The sequence below is a fragment of the Marmota marmota genome, unplaced genomic scaffold (assembly GCF_001458135.2).
Source record: "Marmota marmota marmota unplaced genomic scaffold, marMar, whole genome shotgun sequence".
In the NCBI taxonomy this organism is placed as follows: domain Eukaryota; kingdom Metazoa; phylum Chordata; class Mammalia; order Rodentia; family Sciuridae; genus Marmota; species Marmota marmota.
In genome coordinates, this window is record NW_026000082.1 from 6859090 (window position 1) to 6869639 (window position 10550).

Consider the following 10550-nt stretch of genomic DNA (forward strand, 5'->3'; position numbering starts at 1 on the left):
CCCCAGGAAAGATGGGCGGATTTTACCCTAGAAGCGCATTGGAAAGGGAAGTTTTAATGCGAAGACGTGGCAAAGAGATGTGTTTCCTAAGCAAAAGAAAATATCTTAATGCTGCGTAAATCAGAGTTCTCACTATCACAGATCATGTGTAGTTTCATTCTAAATGGGACAAAAGGAGAGACCATTTTGAGGCAGCAAAATGAAATTGTTTTCGAAAAACGTCAGATATCTATGTACCCATTTTCCTTTGGCAATTAAACTTTTTTCTGAGAATGTTGGGGTGGGTAGTGGTAAATTTGAAGCTCTCCAAGGTACTGATAGACGGCTTAGGTTTTTGAAAGGAGCTCAAATATTCTTAGCCTTGTTGTTCTCATCACTTCACTCATTCATAAATTCATCAATTCAAGTTCTGCGTTAAAAAGCAGCTGGCTTATTTAAATTGCAGCGATTTTATATATAGGCACTGAAAATTTAAAACTGATAGATGACTGCAATTAAAAGCCCCCAAAAGTAAATCAGGCTCATTCTAAAATTACCATTCATGCATTTGCTGTTGATTTCCTTAACATTATCTCGGAACTTTTTTGATGTGTTTGGAATCACTTTATATTCTGAACATTGAGAACATTGGTATTAGGACAATGACAACTGCAAAATATAGTAATTGAATGCATGCTATAAATTGTAACCCTTTTCCACAATGGTTCCTATGGACCCCAACTTCCACATTCGTAAAATCATTGTAATTAAAATGTAAACATAGAAAAACTGTGCTCTATATGTGTAATATGAATTGTAATGCATTCCACTGTCATATATAAATAAAAAAAAATTTTAAATGTAAACATATATTATAAAGGTAATGTATGTTGCAAATTGTAAACTTTGCAAAATGAGGTACTTGCATATGCATATTTATATTTAGAAGAAACCGTATATATATTTAGAAGCATATAAGAATATTTATAACATACCCACATATGATTGAAATATTCAAAAAAATTAATGAGAATTACTGAGAAGGGGCAATTTAGTAATCATTCTAAATGTATTATATAAATAGAGTAAATACTTAGGGGAAGATGCCCAATTCTCTTCATGATATTATATTTGTTGAAAAATATACAATGACAATCAGTGAATTCATTATAAAACAGAGAAATACAAATATTTCAAACAAATATTTAAAAGTTAGAAAAAAACAAACCCCTGAAAAGAAACGATTAAAAAAAAAGAATGTTGAGAAGCATTAAGTACACTTTCACACACAACTGTAACTAGAATTTTAAGAAAAAAAATAAATATTTATGAAGAAACTTAAGCCATAATTCACGTTTGGTCATAAATTCCATTGAAATCAGAAATGGAATCAAAGGCTTGGAACAATAATATAAATTGCAAGTCTATTGGTAAATAGGAAAGGTTAATAATATTATAGATTAATATCTAAGAAAATAATGCTTTAGATAATTTTTGATTACTCAGGAAAGTTGTCACAATATTAAATAAAACTTTAAGAAGTCATGTGACTTCAACATTATATATACTACAAATTTAATTATGTACCCACCAAGAAGACAAAGGAATATTCATCATACTACTGTGTTATATTTATATATGAATGTGATTATTTCCATAATCTTTAAAAAAAATTTAGATGTTGATGTTTATTCATTTATTTATATGCAGTGTTAAGAATCAAACGCAGTGCCTCACACAAGCGCTCCACCACTGAGCCACAATCCCAGCCCCTCCATAATCTTTTATATATATATATATATATTTGTAACTAGCTTCTATTAATTTAGTGAAAAGGGAAAAGATATCAGAAGAAATGCCAAATAGAATATGAGCTATCATTTCTATTGTGGTTTAGAAGTGAATTATCCCCCAAAAGTTCATGTGTGAGACATGCAAGTATTTTCATAGGTAAAATGATTAGTTATGAGAGCTGTAACCTAATCAGTGGATTAATCCACTGGTATGGATTAACTATAGGCAGGTAGGGTATGACTGAAAGAGGCGGGTAACTGGGGGCATGCCTTTGGAATTTATATTTTGTGCTGCGTGAGTGGAATTACTGCTCCCTTGTTGCCATGTCCTAAGCTGCTTTCTTCTGCCACATCCTTCTGTCATGATGTTCTGCCTTACCTCAAGTCTAGAGCTATGGATTTGGCTGACCATGGACTGAACCTCTGAAATTATAAACCCAAATAATCTTTTCCTCCTCTAAATGTTCTTGTCAGGTGTTTTGGTCACAGCCACGAAACAGCTAAAAAAAAAAAATCAACTATTAAATTGGCATTTGTTTTTAAAAGTTAGCATTCATGTTTTAGGAATGAAACTAATTTTGAAACACTAGTTGTGAGATTATAAACTGGCACAACTTTCTTTTTATCTTTTATTTTATGAACTTTATAGTTATGCTTAGTAGTTGGGTTCATCCCACCCAACAAACTCATATATACATGGAAATTGATTTCAGTTCATGATCTCTCACCACATATCTTCCTTACCCTTTACCATTCCTCCTATTCTACTCTGCTAGACTTTCTTTCCCTCACCCATTAATTTCTATTTGTTTGGTTCTTTTTGTTATCCTATACTTCCTTCACCATTTCCTTTATTTTACTCTGACAGCTACTCCTTCACAGTTCCCCAAACAAAACTCCCCCAAATATTGAAGGAAAAAAAAACACATTTAAGTCTTGGTACCACTTATAGCCTGAGTGATCTTGGGAAAGTCATTTAATTTTATTACGCCTCAGTTTCAGTCTCTGTAAACTAAAATAATACTAGTATATTTCTGTGTTGCTTAGAGATTTTTTGTAGTAAGTGGGAGAAACCAAACTGCATAATAATTTTTTAAAACAATGTTATTGGAAGAATTCATTCACAAGTTCAAAGGAAGAGCTAAAGAACCCTACATGGAAAAGGGCAGGTCCCAGAGCAGCTAATTGGATCTTAATAGCAAAAACAAGGGAGTCTTTTCAGGATACCACCATATGGATGAGAATGATAAAGTGCTTGCTCGATCTTTCTGACTCATTTCTGATTCAGATTTCACAGTGAGCATCTGATAGGCCTATTTTGGGATATGTGTCCAACCATTTGCCAGAAAATGATAGAGCACCACTGGCTGCTCGACCAAGACTGCAGACTCAAGATGAAATCATGGGAGCATTGTCAGTGGAGGAGGAATAGATGCCTGCAAACAAAAACTAAAACAGTTCTCTTCACGTGGCCCTGAAAGTTTATATGAGGAGCCAATGCATGTAAAATGTTTAGTGCAAATTCAAATTCAATGGATCTGAGCTGTTGCTGAATACATTTTAGCTTTAACATATATGTGTTTGTGTCTTGGGGTGTGTGTGTGTGTGTGTGTGTCTGTGTGTGTCTCTGTGTGTGTGTGTGTGTATGTTTGCACTCACCAAAAAAATTATAAGGTGTTGGTAAGATTATTTAAAATAATCATTTGCTTAATTTTCCAAGTTTGCCACCAATATGGACACATCTTACCTTTTTAATTAAAAGAAAAACAAACTCTTTTAAAGAGAGGGAGGGAGTGGGGAGAGAGAGAGAAAGAGAGAGAGAGAGAGAGAGAGAGAGAGAGAGAGAGAGAGAAATAGATATGACCAGGATGAAATTTTAGGCTCTGAGTTGGTCTGCAATAGATAAATGGTAAAGGAGAGAATCCCTGATTTGGTACTTTAAATACAACTGTAGTAGGCTCTACTTGTAATAAAGGAATCTGTGCCTTGCACATATAAGTGGCAGAATAACAAAGATAAATCCTAAGACTTTTCCTGCTGATTTTTAGATACATGGAATGGCTGAGAGTGCACCAGCTAGATGAGTCTGCCTTGAACAGGCATGGACCTAGACACACAGATTATGTCACCACATGAACAGAGTGATCATATCATCAGCAAAAAATACAGCAAAGTGTTCCTTCCAAAGCAGATTATTGTGTATCTACACAGAGGCTCCTGACTGCTTCTCCTTCCATGGTTCTACAAATAGAAGTACTCCAATGGTTGAAGGAAGGACTAAAAGAAGGAAGGGAAGAACAAGAGAAAAAGAAAGAACGGCAACACAGGCTGAATCTCAGCAACAGAGACAGAAGCCCGAATGATGCCAGAGCCACCACAGGGGCTGGCTTGGTTCTCCAGGTGATACCCCCACCAGTGATTGCAATCCACAATATCCAAAGAACTGTTGCTAACCCAGGCTACTTCTGGTCAACATCCATGTACACAGCAGTTGAATGCAGCAGCAAATATTTCTAGACTGTAAAGACTTTTCATAGTCTCAGAGATACTAATAGATATTAGTCTCCAGGCCCCAGAGATTTATTAGCCCTAGGCAGAATTCTAGAGAAGAGAGGGTCATGGAAATTGATATTTTAAAACACCTTGTAGTGCTTAGGTCTGAGTTCTATGAATACTGTACTAAATTCAGGACAGCAAGACCAACCCCAGACATTATCCACGGATGAGATTTAGCTTTTTGTTAATGGGATAATTTTATACAGAATTGACTTGGTTACTAAGAAGTGAGGAGACTGGGAAGACAGGGACAAGTTTCATTATCACAGATGTTTTCAATGACTAGAGGTGACTAGAGAAAGGGGTAAAAGAATGTGGGCTCCTTTCCATTGGGGATTAAAGGGAAATACTCTTCTATTCTTCATACTGGCCAGCAACTAACTCCTGTTATAAAACCAATGCTTCTTAGGGAAACAAAAGTAACACTGAGAATTTTGCTCCCAGGGCTTTTATACACATACATTTCAAAACTTTGTGTCACTTATGGAACTACTTTTTAATGCTCAATGCTTGCAAACATACTACCACCAACCTGCTAGGCTGCCCAAAGACAGATTATTCTGAGATTTTAATCAAGCAATTCAAGCTAAATTCAAGTTCACATTAAGGGTAAACGCAATTCTGCCACTGGGAAATGAGCATTCATAGAGCAGGGAATTCTATCATATGCAGAAAAAAAATCTTAACTTCAAGGAATTTTGCATATTTCCCTGTTGTAAATTTGGTTTTCCAGGAAATAGACTCTGAGATGGAGATCAGAACACAGGAATTTTATTAAGAAATGGTCTTGGCAACAGCAACTGTAGGAAAGAAGGGAAGGACGCCAAAGTTGGCAAAGGGAGAAGTGGACTGTGCTGCCATCCTAATAAAAATCTCAACTGATCGCTGGGGAGCTATAAAGTTAGAATGGCCCTTGCGAGCTTTTTTGAGTTTGAATGAAGGGAGCCTGGCCTTTATGACTTCGTGAATCACTGCATGTGGGCTGCCTTGGAAAGGTGACAGTTGAGGCAATTCACTGAGAAGGCTGAAGGCTATAATGGCTGTGTGCTGGCAGCATTCCCAGATGCTGGAGATGTCCAGGCAGCACATCAAGGTATTCTCTGCACAGCAAAACCACCCACAGTCATTCTAGGTAAAGTAGGGGTACCATCACTCAGAATGGTAAAACATAAAGTCGGAAAAAAGTGTGGGCAAGTGAAAGTAAGTATGGCAATACATTATCATAAACACAAAGCTAAAATATTCTTAGAGGGAGAATGTTGGCATCCTTGGTTTTTGGATTGAGAAAGCTACCAGGTGAGCAGGGATCATAGCCATAGTTACAATTGCCTGTACAGGGGCTACTTGAAAATGACAGGCTGAAAGTTGTCTTGGAGTATTGGACTGGGGTGCCTGAGAAAACAAAACAACAACAACAACAAAAGACAAATTATAACACAGGGTAATCTTTGCAATTGTGTTTTAAACTTACAAAAATGAAATTTTGGCTTGCCATTTATTGAGTGAAAATAAATCTATTTCATTCATTAAATGTGTCTAAACTCAATCCCAAGCTCTGCACCTAATATAATTAGATGATTATTTTATCTTGTCCTAAATAACTCAAAAGAGAAAAAAACTGAATAGCAAGGCTTATATGGTATTTTTTTTCAAATACTTAAAAACAATATGTAAAAAAATCAGTCTTTAGTAAAATGTGCTGATAATACAACCCATCTAAAGTATCATTAAACATTTAAGTCTTGTACTTTTTATCTCAGTTTATTTAAGTGAATCACAAGACATGTCATCATTTTACACTTAGAAGAGATGATCCATGTTTCTTAAATAATTGGTGACCTATTTTTATGTATAAAAATCTCCTAATCCATGTAAGCAGGCTTTTAAAACAAAGACCAAACAGTGACCAATGATGGATAATCATTTAATCCACAGATGTTTGTCTATAAAAAGAAGTATAATCTATCTTTATAGTATAACTACTCAGGGCTACCCTCAATTGTTTACCATGTTGTTGAAAATTAATATTAAAAATAATGTGTATATAGAAATTGGATAAAGTCACATGTACAATGTAAGCTTAACAAGTCTAATGTGAGCATAATTTCTAAAGAGGACTGGGATTATAATGTTAGAAATAACTACCCTATATACATGTCTGATTACACTACTGGTGTGACTCTGCACCATGTACAGCCAGAGGAATGAGAAGTTGTGCTTCATTTGTGTACATTATGCCAAAATGCATTCTACCGTCATGTAGAACTAATTAGAACACATTAAAAATAAAAAGTAAAATATGAATCATAAAAATTAACCATAAAAAGAAAACTACTTGTATTTTATTATACCTTAAGAAAACTAGACTTAAAACTCCACTCTCCATGTATTAAATAAGTATAACTTACATGAAATACAATGTATTTTAAAACACCCAAATGCTAGAGTGAATGGAGTGTTTTTAGATCATTTGAAGACAGATAAATAGAGGGCTACTTTATCATAAGCAATAACAAATTGGACTTTAAGAACAAAGGAGAGTGGGAATGCCAAGAAAAATGGGCAAAGTGAACGGTTGCAGAAAATACCTGAGAACCCAGTTGTGACTAATGAAATTTTAGAAATTATTTAATCAAATAAAGAAATGCTTCCTACTGCAACTTAGAAATATTCCCCAAATATCCTAAAAATATAACAACCAAGAAATAATGAAGAACAAAAATGAGTGGGGCTTAGCCTTATACAGAAAAGAGAGAAGTTGCACATTTCATTAAATTAGAAGACTAGACTTTGTAAAAATTATTTATGAACATAATTGGTGACCAAGAGATATTTATTCTCCAACCTGTAAATAACAATCATGATAATAGCTAAAATTTCTGGAGTACTTATTAGGTGCTATAATCTATCCTAAGTGCTTACTGATGCCAATTCATTCATCCTCAATAAACTGATAAGGTAGGCAAAACTTTCCATCTTTATTTTACAGAAGAAGAAACATGCATAGAGAGGTTTCCAAGCTCATACAACTAATAAGTTGCATACATCAGAAAATCTCTTTCCAGATGTGAAGAGGAAAATCCACCTAAGGGAGATCAGAGTGGATTTTTAAAGTCAGTCTTGCAGAACAAAATACAGCATGTTCAATCCTTCTTTAGTCAATATTGCTTCTATATTTTCCCTCGTCACTGAACTATTTCTTCAGACAGTCAATATTCTTTTAGTTCAACACTGTGAAGCAAGCAAACCATCATGTCCAGATGAGTGGAATTAATTATTACCTGCTAAAGAATCTGCTGACTGAAGACTAATGACTACAATAGATGACTCAGTGACCTGAATGTATTAAGCTTTTGGCACTGTTTTATCTGGAGTGGAGCTTGAACTACTATTTCTTACATAGTTTTTCTAATAAAGTTTGCATGATTTTTCTGGAAAATAGTTAAATTGGCCTTTTGGGTAAAATAACTGTCCTACTCATGAAACTATATTTTTATGGACAAATTCTTTTTGTTTTATAGTTGTGATATTCTTGCTAGATGGATGGACGGATAGATAGAAAGAAAGAGGTATGTGTATAATTCAAGAGTAATGGAAATAATTATCCTTTATATTAAAAAAATGTCAGCATATAAAGCCTAAGAATAATCATTTAACATAATCACATATAATTATTGCACTTGAGAAATTTTCAGTATTATCATATAATATGCAAACTTCTTTAAATTTACTTAATTGTCCTCAATTACTAATTTCTTCTGCTTCCTGCACCAAGATCCAAAACAAAGAATCAAGAATCATGCATTGTATTTATTGTCATGTTGCTTTAGTCTCCTCAAATCTAGGTCAGTTCCTCAGGCTGTATTTGTATGTGTGTGGGGGCACGTGTGTGTGCATGTGCATGCTTTCATGACAGCAACATTTTTGAAGAGTCTAGCAGATTTGTCAGACTGATTTTCCAAGAACACTTTTGATTCATCCATTTGGGGGAGAGCTCTCTACTGCGAGCACATTGGCAGGAATAGTTTATTGGGTTGTCTGGTTATTGGGGATGTTAAATGTTATAATTTGATTAGAATGGCATCCACTAGATTTCTCCATTATTTTTTATATTTAAATTACTAAGTAATCCAAGATTTTATAAATGTATTTTTCTCTAAATTGTCTTTACTTGATGTTTTCAGCATTCATTGATAATTATTGCTAGAATCAAGTATTACACTGGCAGTTGTAAAAGAGAACTTTATTTCCATCATACTTTCTACCTCTGTTAGTTGGCATGATTCTGTGAAAAAGATGGTTTTTAAAATCTTTTCTCCACATCTATCTTTAATTTTTTCCAACGTGAATATTTTATAATCTAGTCTTATCACTATTTATTTTAATCTTTAATTTGTCCCAAATCAAGCAGAGGAACCTCTTTATGTTTACTTTTACATCCTTTTTGCATACCTGTGTTATTTTTGAGTGCTTCTGTACTTCCTGGCACAAATTATTTTAAATAATTATTTTAAAATAGTAGTATTTTTTCTGATTCTGTCTTGGACTTTGTCATTTCTCCAAGGAGCACTAGTTCCAGAATATGGAGATTGATGTATAATAAGGCTGGATTTCTCTGATAAAAGCAGGATTTATTTCTTAATTACAATTTATTTCCTTGGAAATTAGATTTTTAGCCCTTTGTTAAAATAGAGTCATCCCTGGAAAAACTAAAATATTATCCTAGAAATCATTTACACTTCACAGTGAAAATACTTATCAACCTGCTTGTTATATAAGGGGTAAGATGTTGAGAGAATGAGGACACTAGACAGCTGGAAGTAATGATCAATTTCTATTGCAATTACCATCACATAAGCAATTTAAATTAATTCTCACAATGATCTTATTTTGCATACATGAAAATCTTCATCTGTCCCTTCTATTACTCCACATGGTGCTTTAAGCCAAGCAAGAAAATCTAGGAGCTGAACAGGTTCACGTATTTTGAGTTTTGGTAAGAGCAAACTCTGGTCATACTGCTGCCTGTTTCACTTTGAGTTGCTCATTGTGACCTGCATGCACAGCCATCCTCACTAGCGTTGTCCTTTGATTGAGAATACAGTTAAATGTTTCTCCCTATTGCTCAGAAAGTCTATGGGAGACAATTTCATATTACATTTGCTTTCAGTGTTGATTCAAAGAGAACAGATAGGCATCTCAAACTGAATGCTATCTCAGTTGGATTATTCATTACAAATACTGTCTGTTTGCCAGAAATTAGTGCTATAGTGGGAAAGCTTGTTGTAGGCTTGTAAGAGATAACTAAAGCAAGCTACCTGAGAAGCAGTGTTGGGTACAAAGCCCAGAAGAACATGTTTTTTTCTCTCAAGTCCCTGAACTCTCTTTGGTTCTGTTTTCTCACTGTAAATAGAAATGATAAAAACTTACCTGCCTAAGAAAATCAGGTAGGATAATGACCACACATTAAGCATATTCTATTGATAGAACATTTCCTTTGACATTAGAAATGAGGAGGAAATATCAGGGAGAATCCCTGCCCTTTCTGTGCTCATCATCTAGCTGAGGTTTTAGGACTATGGAGACATTCTTGTAACACAGCATGTGAGTGTCAAAGACAAGAAAAAGTATTTGTCACTAAGGGCATTATAAGCTTCCCGGCTTCAAATAATAAAACAAAACTTTATCTTATTTTGTACCAATGTTCAAATAAGTAAGGACCAAGAACATAAGGAACAAAGGAACGAGTGAAAAAAAAAAATACAGGAGAGGCAGTCAATATGACTACCAGGATAATTATATAAGTATTAATGTATTTTTAGTTTTTAACTCCTCTTTTTCCCTAAATGATTTAAATAAAACTATAGAAATCACTAATTATAATTTATGTTGATGGGTACACAAAGTAAAAGATGTAATTTGTGGCAACAACTACAAAAAAAAGGGCTGAAGTTGTATAGGAGCAAACTTTGTATTTGAGACTAAGGTGATGTTAATTAAAACTAGATGGTTATAGATTGAAGTGTTAATTATAATCCCCAGACTCCAGGGAAACCACTAAGAAAATGACTTCAAAATGTATAGTAAAATAAATGAGAAACAAATAAAAACGATAAGCTAGAAGGTACATATTTAACACAATAGTAGGCAGCCCTGGAAGAATTTACGAACAAAAAAATAACGCAATATATGCAAATTAGCAAAATAGAAATCCTTTATTAT